The sequence below is a fragment of the Triturus cristatus genome, chromosome 11 (genome assembly GCF_964204655.1).
Source record: "Triturus cristatus chromosome 11, aTriCri1.1, whole genome shotgun sequence".
NCBI lineage: Eukaryota > Metazoa > Chordata > Amphibia > Caudata > Salamandridae > Triturus > Triturus cristatus.
The window spans coordinates 1,137,217-1,157,021 of NC_140594.1; positions in this window are offsets into that span (position 1 = coordinate 1,137,217).

The window sequence follows — 19,805 nt, forward strand, 5'->3', positions numbered from 1 at the left end:
ATAACACCCCTGAAACCTACGATTTTTTCAGTGAATTTCTGAGGTTTTTTAAATGCTAATTCCTAACTATAACGTGCCTGAAACCTATGGTTTTTTCTGTGAATTTCAAAGGTTTTTTAAATGCTAATTTCTAACTGTGCCTACAGAGATAGGACATGTGAAGAAAGAAGAAAAAATGCACAGAAAGAAACAAAAGAAGTGCAGAAAGAAGCAACAGAAGTCCTCGAATACGAAGATAAGTGCAGGAAGAAGGATAACGTGCAGAAAGAACAAAAAGAAGAGCAGAAAGAAGCCTTGTTGCAAAATCATCCTGTACCCTCAACTTTTTCAGACGGATACTGGTGGTAACTGAGTCTGACTAACCAGTCCTAGAGCCAGTGCTATGTTAAAAGACACTTAGAATACAGTGAAAACACCTACATACACTAGGGAACATTATGCGTTGGGGTCCCCCTGTGATTAGCATGACCTCCTCTGTAAGCCCCTAGTGTATAATAGGGCATGGGGATTAAAACTACCTCTTAAAACAGGCCACAGGGCGTTTTTGCACACGTTAACTCAGGCCCCGTCCCCTCCCTTCACCACTGTGTAAACACGCCCTGTGTCCATTTTTAGTTGGGAGATTAAGTTCATTTGAATCCTGAGGGTCCCTAGGGTCCAACTAGCCCACTAGGTACCTCCAGTAAGTGCTACAGAGCTGCGTTGCAGAGAGGTGTAAAAAGTGGCACGGCCTGGACCACCTCTCTGCAATGCAGCTCAGTGGCGCTTACTGGAAGCACTTGGTGGGCTAGTTAGCCCCCAGGGGCCCTCAGTATTGAAGGGAAATTATATCCCCAATTTAAAACGTGCCATAGTGCGTGTTTGCACACGTCACCTCAGGCCCCGTCCCCTCCCTTCACCACTGTGTAAACGCGCCCTGTGGCTGTTCTAAGTTGAGAGATTAAGTCCCCCTGAATCCTAAGGGTCCCTAGGGTCAAACTAGACCACTAGGTACCTCCAGTAAGCGCCACAGAGCTGCGTTGCAGAGAGGTGTAAAAAGGGGCTTGGCCTCAGAACACCTGGCTGCAGCGCAGCTCCCTGGCGCATACTGGAGATGCCTGTTGGGGGCACGTTTGCAGAGTGCTGCACGGAGGGGACATGGCCTCCGGCACGATGCCAGTCTTTTATTTATTTTAGTTTTTTAAGAAGGGGGGCTGTTTGGTTCCCCTTCTTATTCTAATTTATTGGCCCTGATGACCCCATCCCCCAGGGCCAGTCTCCTAATTATATTTTTTTGACCCCAATCCCCAGGGCCGGCCACTGTTTTTTATTATTTTTAAAAAATATATATTTATAGACACACCTAGGACATGCTGGACAAACCGTACGTACCTATCACCATGACGATTTGCGTGATATTCATTAAAAGGCGACTATGCATGCAATGAATCCACGTGGAATGTATTTACACCACTAGTGAAGCTCTGACATGTCTGATGCCCTACCGTGCCTAATCCTGGTAGACACCCTTGTCGTTTATTTATACAAACATGGGTAGCTATTGACGGGCACATTTAATACACATGCACACCAAGCCATTCAAAGGGGATTCGACAAAAATTCGACCAAAACTATGCAAGAAACCCCCCTCACGGTTAATAAAACACACATCCACTGCCGGATGTGTAATACTTTTTATTTTACTCTCTGGAAAGGGGACGAACATCACTTGAGAGTCACAGCGTGCTCCTGACAGAGCCCAATGCTGTGTTACACCCACCATTGCCTGCCGAGTGCCACACACCTCTGTGTTGTATTCCACTAGCTAGTGCATATGCTATGACACTCTCTAGCCCATGTGCACTGTAACACCACCCCGTGAATATGTCATGCCACACTTGTCTTCGCACGGGTTATATTGCCCCATCTAACGTGCCTTTCTCGATGCCTATGTTATAACGCACAGTGCTATGCCATACATATTACAATCTGGGATCCATATCTTTGTCACAGTGCATATGCAACGTTACACTCCCCAGCACATATTTTATATTACAACTTTAGAGACTAGTTAGGTTACACAACACTGCCCTGTGCATATTACACTCCAAGGCGCATATCGCATAGCACGCGCTAGTGCCTGTGCTATCTCGCGCTCTCCAATGAATCTGTCATTGCGCACAATGTATTGCATATTATATTTCACGCCCGGTTCATCTTATATCACACTTTTTGGTGCATAGTTTATACCATACGCTATATCTAGTTTTCATTTTCAATCGTGCTCTCAGGACTATGTTCTATATAACACTGTGTTCACCTACCCTTTTCACGGGCATTACATTTTGCGATAGGGGGTGGAGGGTCAGGGGGTGTTTCTGCCAAGTGAGCCCGGAGTCACAGTCACAAACGTCCTCTTCTTCCTGAATAAAAGTGAGATTATGCTGCATACTTGTTCATATTTTAAGTAGTTCGCACAGACACAATGTTTTAAAAACAATAAAGTTCCTAATACCCGCCTTCTCTGAACAGTTAGCTTGCTGCCCCATCCCCTTCCTCCCTATCCTCTGTTGTGTGAATCCATGGACTAGCCTCCTCCCTCCTGCCATGCATGGTCTGATGTGCTGCCACTGCCCTCAATTTAGTATGATGTACCAGTCCACTCCTCCTGCCCTCCATTGCCCAATTCTATGCCCCATCATTGACCTCCTGCTTAAACTCTGTGCTTAGCTTGCTGCCCCAATTCTCCTTCCCCCTGCCCTCCGATGCCCTCCGATGTCTTTGTGCATGCCCCTGCTCCATCCTTTTTGCCCACCATGTCCCATGGACCTGCCACTCCTATCTACTCTGAGTGTTCTGTTGAGCTGCCACTCCCCTCCCACCTGCCTAGCATTGTCAGATGACTGTAACCTGTCCCTGCTACCTCCACCCTGCCTGTCCACATGCCATGCCCCTATCCTCTTCCTCCTGTCCTACATGGTCCATTGTACTGCCACACCCTTCTGCCCTCCCTGGTCTGTTGTGCTGCAACTGCTCCTCCTGCCTGCCCCGTGTGGTCTGTTGTGAGGTCCCTTCCCCTGAACTTTCTTGTCTGTGCACAGGTCCTGACCCTCCCTTCTATCCTCCATCGTCCTTTGTGCATGCCCCTCCACCCTCCTTCTTGCCCATCATAGCCATTGTGCTGCCACTAACCCTCCCACTTGCCATGCATGGTCTTCTGTGCTGCCATGGCCCCTCCCACCTTCCCTGTGTGGTCAGTTAGCTGCCCCTGACCCCCTCCCACCTTCCCTCCATGGTCTGTGTGTATGCCATCACAGTCTCACTGTTGCTCTTCATGGTGTGTCTTGCTTCTAGTGCCCATCCTGCCTGACCTCCATGGCTATCTTGCTGCTCCTGCCCTGCCCCCTTGCCCCCAGCCCTTCTCCCTCCCTCCTGGCTTGTCTGTTCCATTGTAATGCCCCTGATCCGTCCCTCCTGCCCTTTATGGTCTGTTATGCTGCAGCTTTCTCTCCTGTCTGTCTATTATGGTCAGCTAGCTACCATTGCCTCTTGCCCCTCTGTTCTCTGTTGTCCATGTGCATGGTCCTGTCCCCTCCCTCCTGCTTTCTATGGATTGTTGTGCTGCACTCCCGTCCTGCATGCCCTGTGTGGTGTATTGTGCTGCTGCAAACCCTGATGCCTGCCCTGCAGGGTCAGTTTGGTGCACCTCTCCATGTCCCTCCTGTCCTCTGTTATCCAAGTCCATGTCCCTATCCCATTTCCTTCCATGATCCAATGTACCATACTTGCGAACATTTTGAACTTGGTAAGAGGGAGATTTTGAAAAAAAACTGGGGTATTGATTTTCCCCTTTGAGTTACATTGAAAAAGAGGATATTGTAGACAGGAGACAGATCAAATAAAGCCCATTTGAGCTTAAAAACATTGGACGTTTCCTGGCTGAATCGGGTCTGTTGGCATGTATGGTTGTACTACCATTGCCTCTTCCTTCTGCCCACAATGGTCTATTACATTGCCACAGCCTTGAAGGAGGGTAGATTTTGTATCACAGGGGGCCCCTGACCCGTTCTGTCCACACCTGAAGTATGAGACCCTTGTCCTTGCCCTGCCAGCTGCATTTGTAGGCCGTATTAAATTGACCAGCGGGTCCTGTGTTGCTATATAATTATCCTGAGACATCCTTACCACTCAGCCAGCATAAAACCCCTTCTGTTCAATATGTAGGCCTCTTTGTTAAATTGACCATAGCTCTGCAATTTTAGTGTATAGCAGTCTGAAGGCAGGTCTGCGAGGCCTTCTGATCCAAACTAGTAGCCCCCACCCTACCCGGGTGCTCCGTGCTCGGTTAAGGAAGTGGCAACCGCAGAGCGTCAAGTTAGGAGAACTGAGGAGATTTTATACATGAATATATTGAATTCCCGTACAATACCCATTATTTTCTGCTTGCTCTATGGAACTTACGATAAGCGATTGGCCTGAGAGACTGACCTTTTCACCCAGTCCATTGTCAGCATTAAGTGGGTAAATGACGAAATGTCTGGTAAAATCTGCAGACGAAGCTTTTGGGTAGCATATGTAGGTAGATGTAGCGTGCAAAGGAGCCCACAAAATGATATAAAAAGGGAGCACCCACAGATATCGACGGACTACCTCGCCGTCTGTATGTAGGTTAACAGGCAGTGCAGGTTTTCCCCAAGAGCTGGGAGCTCTTGTCTTCCTTTGCTTAAGATGTCTTGCTCTGCTTTGCTTGAAGTATCTTATTCTATTTTACCTATATGAAATGTCATGTTATGTTTAACCATTGTTCTCTTTACTTTTGCATTTAAAAGATTTTGTATTGTAATTGCAGGAATGCTTGCTCTAAGAGTAAACGTGAGTGTTCCTAGGTAACATTTTCCTTGGTGTAACTTGTTTCTCATGATGCATTTATAGATGTGTTTTCTCTCTCTCTCTGTCAGTACATTAATTGAGATACAGAGAATATTATGACAGCTGTATGATTATCTGGATTCTGTATTTTGTACTTTATGTCTCTATTCTGCGGTTTCTTTGAAGTTGCATCTTCTCATTAAACTGCCATTGTATTCTGCCTCCAATTCCATGTCTCATATGTCTGTTTTCTTCATTTTTGGAGCAAGAGTTCCTAGGCACCCCGGCTCAAATTAAGGTGCCCCTTTTGTCCCTGACTCACTCTCCTGCTCAGTTCTGTGGTGGCTCCCGGGGATCTGGGGACCGCCCCTAGCTTCCTTGACCCGTAATAGATCTTCCCTCCAACAGCCTCTCTTGCAAGTCCTGTATTGTTGGTTTGTTGCCCCTGCCCCCCTTTCCACTGCCCTCCATAGTCTGTTGTGCTTCCACGGCCCTTCCTGCCTGCTCAGTGTGGTTAAATTGTTGCCTTTGCACCCTCCTACCTGCCTTCAATTTTCAGAGTCCGTGCCCCTGGCCTCTGCCTCTCAACAGTATCCTAATGAACAACTAGATTGCTAACATTCTATATTTATTACAAAAGTGTGGAACGCCTGACATCATCTTGATGTAATCAAAACTGTAATACCTAGAGCATTTCCTTTAGAAATTACATATATGAGAGGGTCTTATTGGCATCAAAATTATGGTTAGTGCTCTAAAAGACTAAAATAAGGACATATTTTCTAAGTTTTCAAATAGCGACAAAGCACTTTTAAATTATTTGTTATCTTTATGTTTTTTTATCCAGTTGACCACTTGATTAAATGTTGCACTTAGGGGAGAGGATGTGGTGTTACTTCCAGAACTGCAGACTTTGCAACTGGGGAACCAGGTTGAAGTTTCTGCTTCAGCTCGACATTCTGTGATTCTGGTCAAATCACTTAGTCTCCCCATGTCTACAACCAAAATGAATTTGTTCTTGTGTGATGTAACCAATGCTCATGTAAAGCACTCCAATACCTGACAAGTCTGCACTATATAACACTGCAAAAACACAAAATAATAAGTGTGTTGCACACTTCTGTCATTGGGCTATATTTGGGCTACATCTGGGTGATTTTGGGCTACATTTGGGCTCTTTTGTCTCCGGTGGCCATCTTGGGAGATTTATTTGTTATGAAGTTTCCTAATTTCCTCATGTACTGCAGTCTCCTCAGTAGGAAATGCTTTCAGTTTTTTACTTTGATTCCATCATGAAGGTATTCAGATATGTCACACATTTGCCATAAATTCTGAATGTTAGCACTCTAGTTGCTCATTAGATCACTGTAGTAAAACTACTGCACCATGGAAGTCTGCTCCTGGTATTAAAAGTGCATGTTTCAGTCTGCATGTCAGAATTTTTTAATGAAATAGAAGAGGATTTGAGAAGTCACTCAAAATGTGCCCTCATTTTCTTTCTTCAGCATTAATCATAATTTCTATGGCAAAATGAACCTCCTCATTGTGTTCCTTTTTAAATTAAATGTTTTAAGTGTTACCAGTTTATTCCAATCAAGATGGCTTCAGGTGTGCCATACTTTTGTCATAATGAAGACAGTAAGCGCTCTAGTTGTTTTTAAGAACATTCTGGGACATTCTGTCATTGGGCTATACTTGGGCTACATCTGGGTGATATTTGGGCTACATTTGGGCTCTTTTGTCTCTGGTGGCCATCTTGGGAGACTTATTTGTTATGAAGTTTCCTAATTTCCTCATTTACTGCAGTCTCCTCAGTAGGAAATACTTTCAGTTTTTTACTTTGATTCCATCAAGAAGGCATTCAGATGTGTCACACATTTGCCATAAATTCAGAATGTTAGCACTCTTTTTGCTCATTAGATCACTGTAGTAAAGCTACTGCTCACCAGGGAAAACTGCTGCTGGTATTGAAAGTGCATGTTTCAGTCTGCATGTCAGAATTTTTTAATGAAATAGAAGAGGATTTGAGAAGTCACTCAAAATGTGCCCTAATTTTTCTTTCTGCAGCACTAATCATACTTTTAATGGAAAAATGAACCCCCTCATTTTGTTCCTTTTTAAATTAAATGTTTTAAGAGTTACCACTTTAATCCAAGCAAGATGGCTTCAGGTGTGCCATACGTTTATCATAAGTAGGACTGTTAGCGCTCTAGTAGTTCTTTGGAACACTCTGGGAAGCTGCAGTAGAACACAAAGGAATCAACTGACAGTCTCTGCCCTTGTTGGATGTACATGTTTTACTGAGAATGTCAGACTTCATTCTCACATGACTGAGAAAGATAATGTGAATTTACAGAAAATAAGCTCTCAGTTTAGCCTATAGATCACCTTCCAAACCTCTGTGGTAAAAGCATGAGAAAATATTTTTCTCTCAATCATGATATCCCAGCAGAAGGCTTTTTCACATGGTGAAATCACCTTAGAACATACCACAATTCCTAAAATGAGTATGGTACCATCAACAAATGATTAATAATGTAACTAAAGTCTTAAAACCTTCTATTAACTGCAATGCTTTTTAATGAGGTGCTATCATGTATATTGGTCCCAAGATGGCTGCCAACACTTCTTGGATGAAGTGCTGACAGCCAATCAGATCCCAGGATGAGATGTGTGGTTAGGCTCCGCCCACATATATATATGCTTTTAAATGCTATTTTCTCAGGAAATACTGAACAGATTTACACCAGACCTGCAAAAGGCACTTCCTTGACCTTATGGCTACCTCTCTGCCAAATTTCAAGTAATTCTGTTCAGCCGTTCGGGCTGTAGCTGTGTCTAAAGGTCCTATGGAAAAATGCATGGGGAAAACGCGTTTTGGGACCCCCCTTTTTTCTCGGCCCCTGCTTGACGAATCCCCCCGAGACTTTCAGGGTAGGAGCGGAGCGTAGCGCCCCACCTATTTTGCAAATTTCGCGAGGATTCGTCGACCGGCGCCAAAGTTATTCCAAATAGAATGTTGCGGATTTCCTATGGAAACAGGGTCCTAACTATAACTACCTACTGGCGACCGCCAGTAGGTAATAAAATTAGAATGTATTTATTCTAACATATACCCTCAGCACTCTTTATGAGTTCAGAGGTCTAAGCACAACAATTTCTTAAGTAGCATACGTTAAGTTAAACAGGAAAAATACAGTTAGGACCAGAGGCCACGCAAACCATATACAAAGAAAGTGGTATAAGTACCACGTCACAAACAGGGAGTAGGCCTAGGGCCTAGGGAATCGCTGGGGCTACACTACCCTACCAATAGTTAGGAAGTGGGAGGCCCACGGGAAGCGTGTGCAGTGTGGAAACACACACGCGGGTTACATTAAAGTCAATGGGAATGTAGCAATTAGAAATAGGAAGAATAAGGACACTTCCGAAGTAACTAGGAGGAAGCAACTAAAGACTTAGACACTTGGATAGTCAATATCCACTGGAGCACCAGAGTACTCGCGTGACCTCACCCACAGGAGACGGGTGCATAGGTGTGAAGATGTGTCGGGTGTCGTCGCTGGATCCTATGGATGCCTGAATAACAGATGCTGGCAGGCGACCAGGAGGAAGATGTCTGGTGGATCCAAGGATGGATCTTGAAGGAAGAACACCTGCAAGCAGAGGGGACAAAGTCTGGGTCACTAGCCAGTGACCGTGTGGAACCAGGAAGGAACCAGGCGATGTCGTGTAGAACACAGGTGATGTCTTGAAGCTTGTCTCTGCAGCTGCATGGACCAGGAGGCGTCGAGGATGACCAGAACCAGGGTACAAGCTGTCCCACAAAGGATCTTGCTGCTGGCGGAGTCGACGTCCCGATTGAAGTCAACAAGCCTTGGCAAAGGCAACCCATGCGGTAATGGAAATTCGCTTCAGGTGCAGACCAGGAAGGTCTGAGGTGCTTCTCTTTCACAGGGAAGCAAGGGCCAGTCTGGAGAAGCCAAACCAGTGGTGAAAAGTCAAGGGTTCATTGTCACTGAGGCTACTAGCCAATGGGCAAGCAACCGGACAGACGCGTCGAGCAGGAAAATGCAGAAGGGCCCCACACAGAACTCGTGGAGTGTGGAGGGCTGATCTTCGGTGCAGATGGTGCTTGGGGTTGGGGCTTCTCAATCCTCAGAGCACAAATTCAAGGATGCCTCAGAAGCTGCGCTGGAAGCTACTCGCCAATTTTCCCAGGTAGCCGGTCCCAAGTCTCTCGTCGCGTCCACGGATCTCAGCTTGGCTGTGGATGTGGATCAGGGTCAGAGAAGTCTGGAGGTCAAGGCGCTGGTCAGGCTCTGCAGTTGGTTCCTAGTAGAACTTGGGCAAAACAAACAGCAGGTTGCTTGTTGGTGCCTGTTTGCACAGGGTGGCCACTCCTTGGCCACAAGGGAGATTCTTCAGTCTTCTTGTCGTCGAATGTCGAAGGTCCAGAGTTTCGTGTCTTGTTTCAGTTCAGGATAATTCAAAGTCCTAGGGACTCAGCTCCCACTCTTATACTAATCTGGGGGGCTGGGTTACCTGCTAGGTCCCTCCTATGGGTGGGACCAGGGAGGGGGGTGGTTACACCCCCTTCCCTTTGTCCAGTTTCGCGCCAGGACTGGGGCTGGAGTGCCCCAGCACCGGTTTGAACCGGACTATGCATGGGACACCTTGTGTGCCCCAGGCAGTGTCTCGTTTCTTTCATCCCTCCCTGCCCCAAAACACTAAGCCCTGTCTAGGGTGGTGCTAGCACCTCCCAAGGCAGGAAACCTATTGTCCAAGCCTCCCTCGCTGGAAGGACTCATAGCATCAGGAGGTCAGACTTGTGTCTGTGGCAGCAGCATCCATTTTGTGATGCTGGGGCTCTGGTTAACTTTAACCGGGTAGTAGGTTTTTTTTTTTTGTAAATGTTTTTATTAGAAACCGTTATTACACGATAAAATACAGACAAGGGCCTACAACCACCAAGGCCGGCCGCTATAGAGCCCGAGGGCCCGCAATGCGACGCCACACATTCAAATGAGCCAGAGGCAAAGCTCCCGGCAGTTCGTAAGCACATATAACAGGCCGTGGCCATAGGCCAGGAGCAATCGGAAAAAACAGTTTCATTTTCTATTAAATACAAAACACACTCAAGGCAATGAGAGTCCGAAATAGCAGCGTGCTCTTCCCAGGACGGGGAATAACGTATAGTATCCAAAGCAGTTCTTGTCTGGAAGCGGTGGTAGGGGGCCACGGGAAGACAAAGCAGGGAACACCCCTCCCACAATCCCGCAGAACGTGTGGCTAGGGGGACAAAGCAATATCGACCTCTAATGGCAGAGGCGGGGTGCAGATACGTCCACGATGCAAGTTCCATGGACCCCATACCTTAGTCCATTTCCCTGGCTTGCCTCTCGCCACATACACCGTCTTTTCCCTAAACATACACCAGTCCATGTTCTCCTTCCATACCTCAAGTTATTCCAAATAGAATGTTGCGGATTTCCTATGGAAACAGGGTCCTAACTATAACTACCTACTGGCGACCGCCAGTAGGTAATAAAATTAGAATGTATTTATTCTAACATATACCCTCAGCACTCTTTATGAGTTCAGAGGTCTAAGCACAACAATTTCTTAAGTAGCATACGTTAAGTTAAACAGGAAAAATACAGTTAGGACCAGAGGCCACGCAAACCATATAAAAAGAAAGTGGTATAAGTACCACGTCACGAACAGGGAGTAGGCCTAGGGCCTAGGGAATCGCTGGGGCTACACTACCCTACCAATAGTTAGGAAGTGGGAGGCCCACGGGAAGCGTGTGCAGTGTGGAAACACACACGCGGGTTACATTAAAGTCAATGGGAATGTAGCAATTAGAAATAGGAAGAATAAGGACACTTCCGAAGTAACTAGGAGGAAGCAACTAAAGACTTAGACACTTGGATAGTCAATATCCACTGGAGCACCAGAGTACTCGCGTGACCTCACCCACAGGAGACGGGTGCATAGGTGTGAAGATGTGTCGGGTGTCGTCGCTGGATCCTATGGATGCCTGAATAACAGATGCTGGCAGGCGACCAGGAGGAAGATGTCTGGTGGATCCAAGGATGGATCTTGAAGGAAGAACACCTGCAAGCAGAGGGGACAAAGTCTGGGTCACTAGCCAGTGACCGTGTGGAACCAGGAAGGAACCAGGCGATGTCGTGTAGAACACAGGTGATGTCTTGAAGCTTGTCTCTGCAGCTGCATGGACCAGGAGGCGTCGAGGATGACCAGAACCAGGGTACAAGCTGTCCCACAAAGGATCTTGCTGCTGGCGGAGTCGACGTCCCGATTGAAGTCAACAAGCCTTGGCAAAGGCAACCCATGCGGTAATGGAAATTCGCTTCAGGTGCAGACCAGGAAGGTCTGAGGTGCTTCTCTTTCACAGGGAAGCAAGGGCCAGTCTGGAGAAGCCAAACCAGTGGTGAAAAGTCAAGGGTTCATTGTCACTGAGGCTACTAGCCAATGGGCAAGCAACCGGACAGACGCGTCTAGCAGGAAAATGCAGAAGGGCCCCACACAGAACTCGTGGAGTGTGGAGGGCTGATCTTCGGTGCAGATGGTGCTTGGGGTTGGGGCTTCTCAATCCTCAGAGCACAAATTCGAGGATGCCTCAGAAGCTGCGCTGGAAGCTACTCGCCAATTTTCCCAGGTAGCCGGTCCCAAGTCTCTCGTCGCGTCCACGGATCTCAGCTTGGCTGTGGATGTGGATCAGGGTCAGAGAAGTCTGGAGGTCAAGGCGCTGGTCAGGCTCTGCAGTTGGTTCCTAGTAGAACTTGGGCAAAACAAACAGCAGGTTGCTTGTTGGTGCCTGTTTGCACAGGGTGGCCACTCCTTGGCCACAAGGGAGATTCTTCAGTCTTCTTGTCGTCGAATGTCGAAGGTCCAGAGTTTCGTGTCTTGTTTCAGTTCAGGATAATTCAAAGTCCTAGGGACTCAGCTCCCACTCTTATACTAATCTGGGGGGCTGGGTTACCTGCTAGGTCCCTCCTATGGGTGGGACCAGGGAGGGGGGTGGTTACACCCCCTTCCCTTTGTCCAGTTTCGCGCCAGGACTGGGGCTGGAGTGCCCCAGCACCAGTTTGAACCGGACTATGCATGGGACACCTTGTGTGCCCCAGGCAGTGTCTCGTTTCTTTCATCCCTCCCTGCCCCAAAACACTAAGCCCTGTCTAGGGTGGTGCTAGCACCTCCCAAGGCAGGAAACCTATTGTCCAAGCCTCCCTCGCTGGAAGGACTCATAGCAGCAGGAGGTCAGACTTGTGTCTATGGCAGCAGCATCCATTTTGTGATGCTGGGGCTCTGGTTAACTTTAACCGGGTAGTAGGTTTTTTTTTTTGTAAATGTTTTTATTAGAAACCGTTATTACACGATAAAATACAGACAAGGGCCTACAACCACCAAGGCCGGCCGCTATAGAGCCCGAGGGCCCGCAATGCGACGCCACACATTCAAATGAGCCAGAGGCAAAGCTCCCGGCAGTTCGTAAGCACATATAACAGGCCGTGGCCATAGGCCAGGAGCAATCGGAAAAAACAGTTTCATTTTCTATTAAATACAAAACACACTCAAGGCAATGAGAGTCCGAAATAGCAGCGTGCTCTTCCCAGGACGGGGAACAACGTATAGTATCCAAAGCAGTTCTTGTCTGGAAGCGGTGGTAGGGGGCCATGGGAAGACAAAGCAGGGAACACCCCTCCCACAATCCCGCAGAACGTGTGGCTAGGGGGACAAAGCAATATCGACCTCTAATGGCAGAGGCGGGGTGCAGATACGTCCACGATGCAAGTTCCATGGACCCCATACCTTAGTCCATTTCCCTGGCTTGCCTCTCGCCACATACACCGTCTTTTCCCTAAACATACACCAGTCCATGTTCTCCTTCCATACCTCGATCGTGGGCGGCCTCGGGGAGCCCCACAGCTGCGCAATGTTACGCTTAGCCACCATGTACCCCAAAGTCACCCACTGCGTCTGTGCCGCATTACAATCATTCGGTTCCCAGACATTCAACAAACACCTCCTGGCCTCCGGCAACAGAGCAACGTGCGTGACCTCCTCCATTACGGTGTGGATACCGTTCCAAAATCGCACTACCTCCGAACATTCCCATAAGATATGAAGAAAGGTACCCGGCAGGCCACATCCACGCTTACACAGTCCATCCCTCGAGTAACCCATACGCAGCAAACCGGGCCCCATGACATACACTCTATGAAGGATCTTCAGCTGTACGAATCGTAAGCGGGCCGGGATCGCCACCTCTTTCGGGGAGGCCACCGCCGACACCCAGTCCTCATCGTCCAGTTCCAAGCCATCGCCCGTCCATGCCTCCCGCAGACGGAGAAGCAAGTCCGCGCGATCATTAATGAGTTTCTTGTAAATCAGAGAAATAGTGCTGTCGGGCACATAGCCATCCAACACTCTATCCTCCAGTGGGGAATACTCGGGGATAGCAGCAACGTCCGGATAAACCGAACACTGCGCGGGACTTGTGCATACCGGAAGTACTCTCTATCATTTAATTTGTATTCAGTTTTAAGCATTTCGAACGTTTTGAAGGACCCCTTCGCCCAAAGATCACCCACCTTACATATACCAATCATATCCCATTTCTCAAAGCCCTTCGATCTCCACAAACAGCCCAGCCGCCCGGAGGCATACAACGGCGTCGCCCGAGTCAAGCGATCCCTCCACCCCATCGCAGCACTCGCCGCGTGCCACACACGTACCGCAACCCGCGTGGGTCCCGTCAACCGCGTGTCCGGGGTCACCGAGTACAGCGCCCTATTATAATCCCCACCCGGGAGCAGAAATGTATCCATCTCGAAGGCCGGATTCAAGGCAGGACCATATATCCCATGGTTCACTGCCGCCAACTGAGACGCCCAATAGTATCGTTTAATATCGGGGAGGGCGACACCCCCATCGTACCAAGGGAGCGTCAGCTTGGCGAGAGCGATCCGCAGCCGCCCGTCCCAAAACAGTTGGCGCTGAAGACCCTCCACCTCCCGGAAATAACGGGCTGGCACGACGTCTAGAGTATTTTGCAAAGCATACAAGAAGCGAGGTAACAACATCATTTTAAACAATGCCGCCCGTCCGAGCGGCGAAAGCGGAAGTCGTCGCCACCTCGCAACGTCGGCCTTCAGTCGCTGGAGGGGGGGAGAAGGTTTCGCTCATAGCGGACCGCGGGATCCAGAGAGATAAAGATTCCCAAATATTTGAACCCCAGTGTAGCAATCTGGATGGGGCAATCCCGTGGCAGGAGGGGGGCCTCGCCCGAGAGGACGTAAACACACGACTTGGCCCAGTTGATAACCAGGCCAGAGTTGCGACCAAAGGAATTCAGTACGTCCACCAATACGATTAGCGACTGTCGGGGAGAGGTGAGATACAGAAGGATGTCATCCGCGTAAAGGGAGACACGGTCTTCAAACTCCGGCGTCCATCTAATGCCTCGCAGCGACGGCTCCCAACGCAACCAGGCGGCGAGAGGCTCCAAAGAAAGTGCAAAGAGAAGGGGTGACAACGGACATCCCTGCCGCGTACCTCTCCCCAGTGCGAAGGGAGCCGAAACCCTACCATTCACCACCACCTGAGCCAGTGGGTCAGTATAGAGTAATTTTACCCAACCAATAAACTCAGGGCCGAACCCAAATTTCGCCAACACGGCCCAAATATACGGCCACTCCAAGGTGTCGAACGCCATAGTAGCATCTAAAGATGCCAAGATGGCCGGCTCACGTATAAACCCCGCTCGAGCAAGCACGCCGTGCAACCGCCTCAAATTCAGAGCGGTATTCCGATGGGGTATGAAACCGGACTGATCCTGGTGAATCAAGTCGCCCACGACCCGAACCAGTCGATTAGCCAGTACCTTAGCCAGAATTTTGGGTTCTGCATTCAACAGCGAAATGGGCCTATAGGAGGCGCAGCAATCTCGCGGCTTCCCCTCTTTGTGTATCACGACTATGTTGGCGAGGCGTTGGTCAGGGGGGAGGAAGCCCGCCGCACGTGCCGCGAAAAACATGTCCCGAAGATACGGCGCTATCTTATCGGGACGCAACTTATATAATTCGATGGGAAGACCATTAGGACCCACAGCCTTACCCGATGCGATAGAGCGAATGGCCAGAGCGATCTCATCTGACGACAACTTCGCCTCCATCAACACTGCATCAGCCTCCGATAGGGTTGGCAATGCAATGTCTCTAAGCAACAGATGAGAGTCCTCCTCCGAGCGCACAGAAACTGGAGAGTATACCCCACGGAAATAATCCGCGAAGCAGTCAACGATCTCCACCGGGTCGGTCACACGCACTCCATCCATTCTCTCCACAACGGGCACCACCCTGCTCGCTCTCTCCTTCTTATCCAACCAAGCAATCAACTTTCCGGCCTTATCCCCCACATCATACAGTCGTCCTTGCTGCTCTCTACTCATTTCTTTAGTGGCTTCCGTGACTAGCGCCCTATAATCTGATTGTTTGAGGCTGAAAACGTGCAGTTTCTCATCAGTAACTCCCCGCTCCAAGTCCTCCTCCATTTCAGCTAGTTCGGTTTCTAGGCGAACCACCTCTGCTCTCTCGCACCTCTTAGCATGGGAGATAAGGGACAAGGCCTGCCCCCTGATCACCACTTTATAAGCCTCCCATAGGGAGACAGCCGACGACACCGACCCCACATTCTCATTGAAGTAGTGATCAGTGGACTTGACCAGTTCCGCGCGGATCTTAGGGTTACGTATATACCAGGGGCTAATGGGTGCCACTCTCCCCTCTGCCCCAGGGACAACCTTCAATTGCAACCATATAGGGGAATGGTCAGAAATACCTCGGGCTAAATGACGCACCTCCCCAATCATACCAGCTTGGGTCGCCGGCATAAGCATGTAATCAAGTCTCGAGAGACTCCCATGGGCCCCCGAGTGAAAGGTATATTGCGCCTGTCCCGGGTGCATCAGTCTCCAGCAATCGACAAGTCCCAAAGTGTCCAAAAAGCCACCCAACCAGGCCTGAGCCCTAGGGAGATCCCTGGGGGGGTGACGGTCCTCCGACTCAGAGACAACAGCATTAAAGTCACCCCCCAACACCAGAACCCCCCCAGGGAGTCCCAGGACCAAACGCCCCAAATCGGCAAATGTAGCCGTCTGTAACCCCGGAGGCACATACACAGCAACGAGCGAAACAGTCCTACCCTCCCATCTCCCCACCAGTGCCACATAGCGCCCCCTATCATCGTGAAGCACCTCATCCACCTCCAAGGGGAGAGAGGCCCTAATCAAAATGCCCACTCCCCTAGAGCCAGAAGTGAAACCAGAGTGAGCGGCAAGGCGATAGCCCCTCCTATTTAGGGCATGGAAGGAGTTCCCAATCAAATGTGTCTCCTGCAGGAAAACAATGTCGGGCGAGATCCGTTTCAAAAACTGCAACACCAAACCGCGCTTGATCCTGTCCCCCAGTCCATTCACATTCCACGAAAGGATCCTCAATCCCCTACCCCCAATCCCACTCCCGTGCATGATACCCACATCCCAGAAAGCACATACCAAAAAAAGTCAGCAGAGAACTTCACATTGCCTTGCGAAACAAACGAACAATCCCCAACAACCCCCCTCCCCCACAATCCCCAAACCCCAACTCCCCCCTCCCTGCACCCCTGCATGAGCCCAAACAGCCCCCCCAACTCGCAGTGTGCCTGTCGCCCTAACATATACCACAAAAAGAACCCCTGAAGGAGGAAAGGACCCCAATAAGCTCCCCACAATCCCCGGGCACTTGAAGGGCATAGTGTGCCAAACTAGGGTCCAGTTGTGCCAAGGTACAAAACGTCACCAGTCCAGTCCATCACCAGGAACCAAGTTCTAGTCCTGCTCCACCAAGTCCTGTCCGCTCTCCGTCGTCCGATTGTCTCGGTCCTGTCCCCGAGGCAGGGCATCCAACCAGTCTCCAACTGCCTCCGGCCGGTCGAAAAAGTGTGAGCAACCCCGGAACTCAACCCGCAGCCTAGCCGGGAATAACATCGCATATTTCAGCTCCATGTCCCAAAATCCCAGCCGTTGTTTTTGGACCGCTTGCGTGAAGTCCGGGTAAAAGCTGACGTTAGAGTTCTCAAACTTCAGCGGCCCGGTCACCCTCGACGCCTGAAGGATAGCATCCCTATCCCGAAAGTTAAAGAGCAGGGCGATTATAGGCCGCGGGGGAGCACCCACTTTTGGCGCACCACCCGGAATCCTGTGGGCCCGCTCCACCGCAAAGAACTTGCTCAGTCCCTTGGGCGCGAGACGATTGGTCACCAGATCCTCCACAAAAAGATCCGCATGTCAGGATCCCTAATGTGAGTTCCAAAACGAAGCGCAAGGAATTAAGTTCTATGGGCGCTTCAGTTTTGAATGGTTTTCAATGGTCGAGTTTGTGGCATGCCCGCATTTCCAAGATGGTCGCGCAGACGTTGGGGTCGGCGGTCTAGTTGCTAACAGATCTAGAGGGAGACGATGTGACGCGCGCGCGCCTGAGGTAGTGCGCACTTCAGCAAGATTTTTCCTCAGCGGAGACGTGTTAGAGAGAGTTCCCAGTTCTGAAGAGAATACTTTGTCGAAGAAGTTTTCCAGAGTGACGCAAGAGAGTTGTGTCGATACTTACCGAAGAGAACAGAAAAAGTCGCAGAGTCCGTAGAGGCAACTTACTGAGAGTAGAGTTCGGAGTTTTTCCTCGTCGCTTCAGGAAACGAGACACGACTTCTACAGCACCTGAAGAGAAGACAGAAGAAAGCTAAGTGAATTATCGATAGATTATCAAAGGTCACATTAAAAGATAAGTAGTGTTGGGTGACGCAATAAATAAAGACTTACCAGGGACAGCTGAGATCAGTTACCGAGTCCTGAAAAGAAAAGAAGTACATTGCAGTTTTACAGTAAAGGTTACTAAGGGAAAAAACATATTAAAGACTATAGAACAGCCAACTAAGAAAGTAAGGAGTAAGACTTACCAGAGCCATAACAATCCGCAGTAACCATAGGAGAGGAAGCAACTGGAGAAGTTCAAGCATAAAGAATCCTCTAGAATTCTACAGTTATTAGTATAAAGAAGAGAATTCACGAGAAGAAAGATTGATGGTAGGTCAAAAGAGAGAGGGTTAAAAGATATTAAGACTACAAGATAAATAGGGATAATAACGAATATATGTTTTACAGATAATTAGTGACATCAATAACAAGAAGGAAGAAAAAGGCAGAGTTGAACAAGAAGAGAGGCACTGAGTTCAGGATACCTGGGTAGGTAGGAAACACCATTACAGGAAAGAAGAAAAGAGACAGAGTAGAGTAGAGGAGGAATAATAATAATATAATGTTGTGTGCTTAGTTACCTCAGGAATCTTCAGTAGCAGAGAGATAGCTGAAGAAGAATTCCAGATAGGAAAACCAGAAGGTCCAGAACCAGTCTCTTCTCTCGTTTGTTATTTTATCCAATTCCCCCTTCCCCCTTGCTGATCAGTTAGAGCCCAAGACATTCCTTGGGACTGAATGATTGGTAGTGGGAGTCGGGAAACTAGCAGCTTCTGTTCCTGTGCAAGACAACGGCAACCAGCGGGAAGCTGAAGGTGAGCCTTGACACCGCAGCAGATTCCTCCGATCTTTCCGGCACTCCAATGATACGAACGTTGTTCCGTCTAGCCCTGCTTTCGGAGTCCTCAAGTCGACGGTCCGTCAGGTCACTGGCTAGCCGCAACCTACGGACCTCCGTCTGCAGGGCGGCCACGTCCACAGTTAAGCTCGACGCCGCTTGATTCAAGGAGTCGACCCGCTCGTTAGTTTTGGACAGGTCTGCCCTGACCAAATTCACATCGATCAGGACCGCGTCCAATTTATGAGCCAGGGTATCAAACTGCTGACCCACAGCGGTCTTCATCTCCTCAATGGCGCCCATGACGTCCAACAAAGTCAATTCGGACGATGGGTCTGAGACCTCCTTAGACCTCTCAGGCGATTTATGCGAGCCACTAGATGATCCCTTTGCCTGCGCATATCGATCCATATTATTGACCTGGGTATAGGCACCCCTCCGGGTTGACTTGTGTTTCGATTTGTCGCCGTCTAGTCTCGCCGCCATCACCCGGAGGCCACCAGGGTTGGCACCCGCCCGCACCAGGAAAAAGGGGACCAGGTAGCTAATTCAATTGAACGCCGACAGTAAGCCCATGTATAGTCCGAGAGTCAGGCCAGACACTCCGCCGTCCGCACCCCTCTGAAACACCAAAGTCTCTCAGCCGATACCAGAACACAAGCTTGAAAACGAAAGTGAAAGTGCGGGGTCCGTGACGGGTCAAGCCCAGCCAGCCGCTGTTGTTCACTTTGTACCCGGGCACTTCACCAGCTCGAGATCGGGACCAAGGCAAGGGCAGGCCGCAAACTTCGGAGTGCAACCATTCCGGCTCCCGGCGTCCGATCTGAATTTGGAAAACGGGTGGCGCCTCAGCGCAAGTTCATCTGCAAAAGCCCCTCAAATAAACCAGGATTCAGTCAGGATAGACGTGGGAGGTTGCGGAGGCCCTCGAGAGCCGTAAGCCTACGCGGCCATCTTGGTTGCACGCTAGGCTCCTCGCCCAGGTTTTTAACATGTCTTCTCCCTCTAGAAGGGGGAATACTATCCTCATCGCCAGAAATGGTGTGGGGGTAGTATTCCAAAGTGTTAGACACCTTACACGACATGTTTTGATAAAGCCAAACCATAGTTACCATAACCGTGAGGATTATAAGGCACTTTAAAAGTATATGGTAGGCGATATCATAGGACAGCTATAAGGACATGGTTCCGAAAGCTGCAGACAGGCTCAGCTCGTGCTAGAGCACCATCTCACATGTTACCAAGCACTCTGCCTTCAGGATTGTTAAGGCCTGCCATAGGAGTGGCTGAAAGGTTACC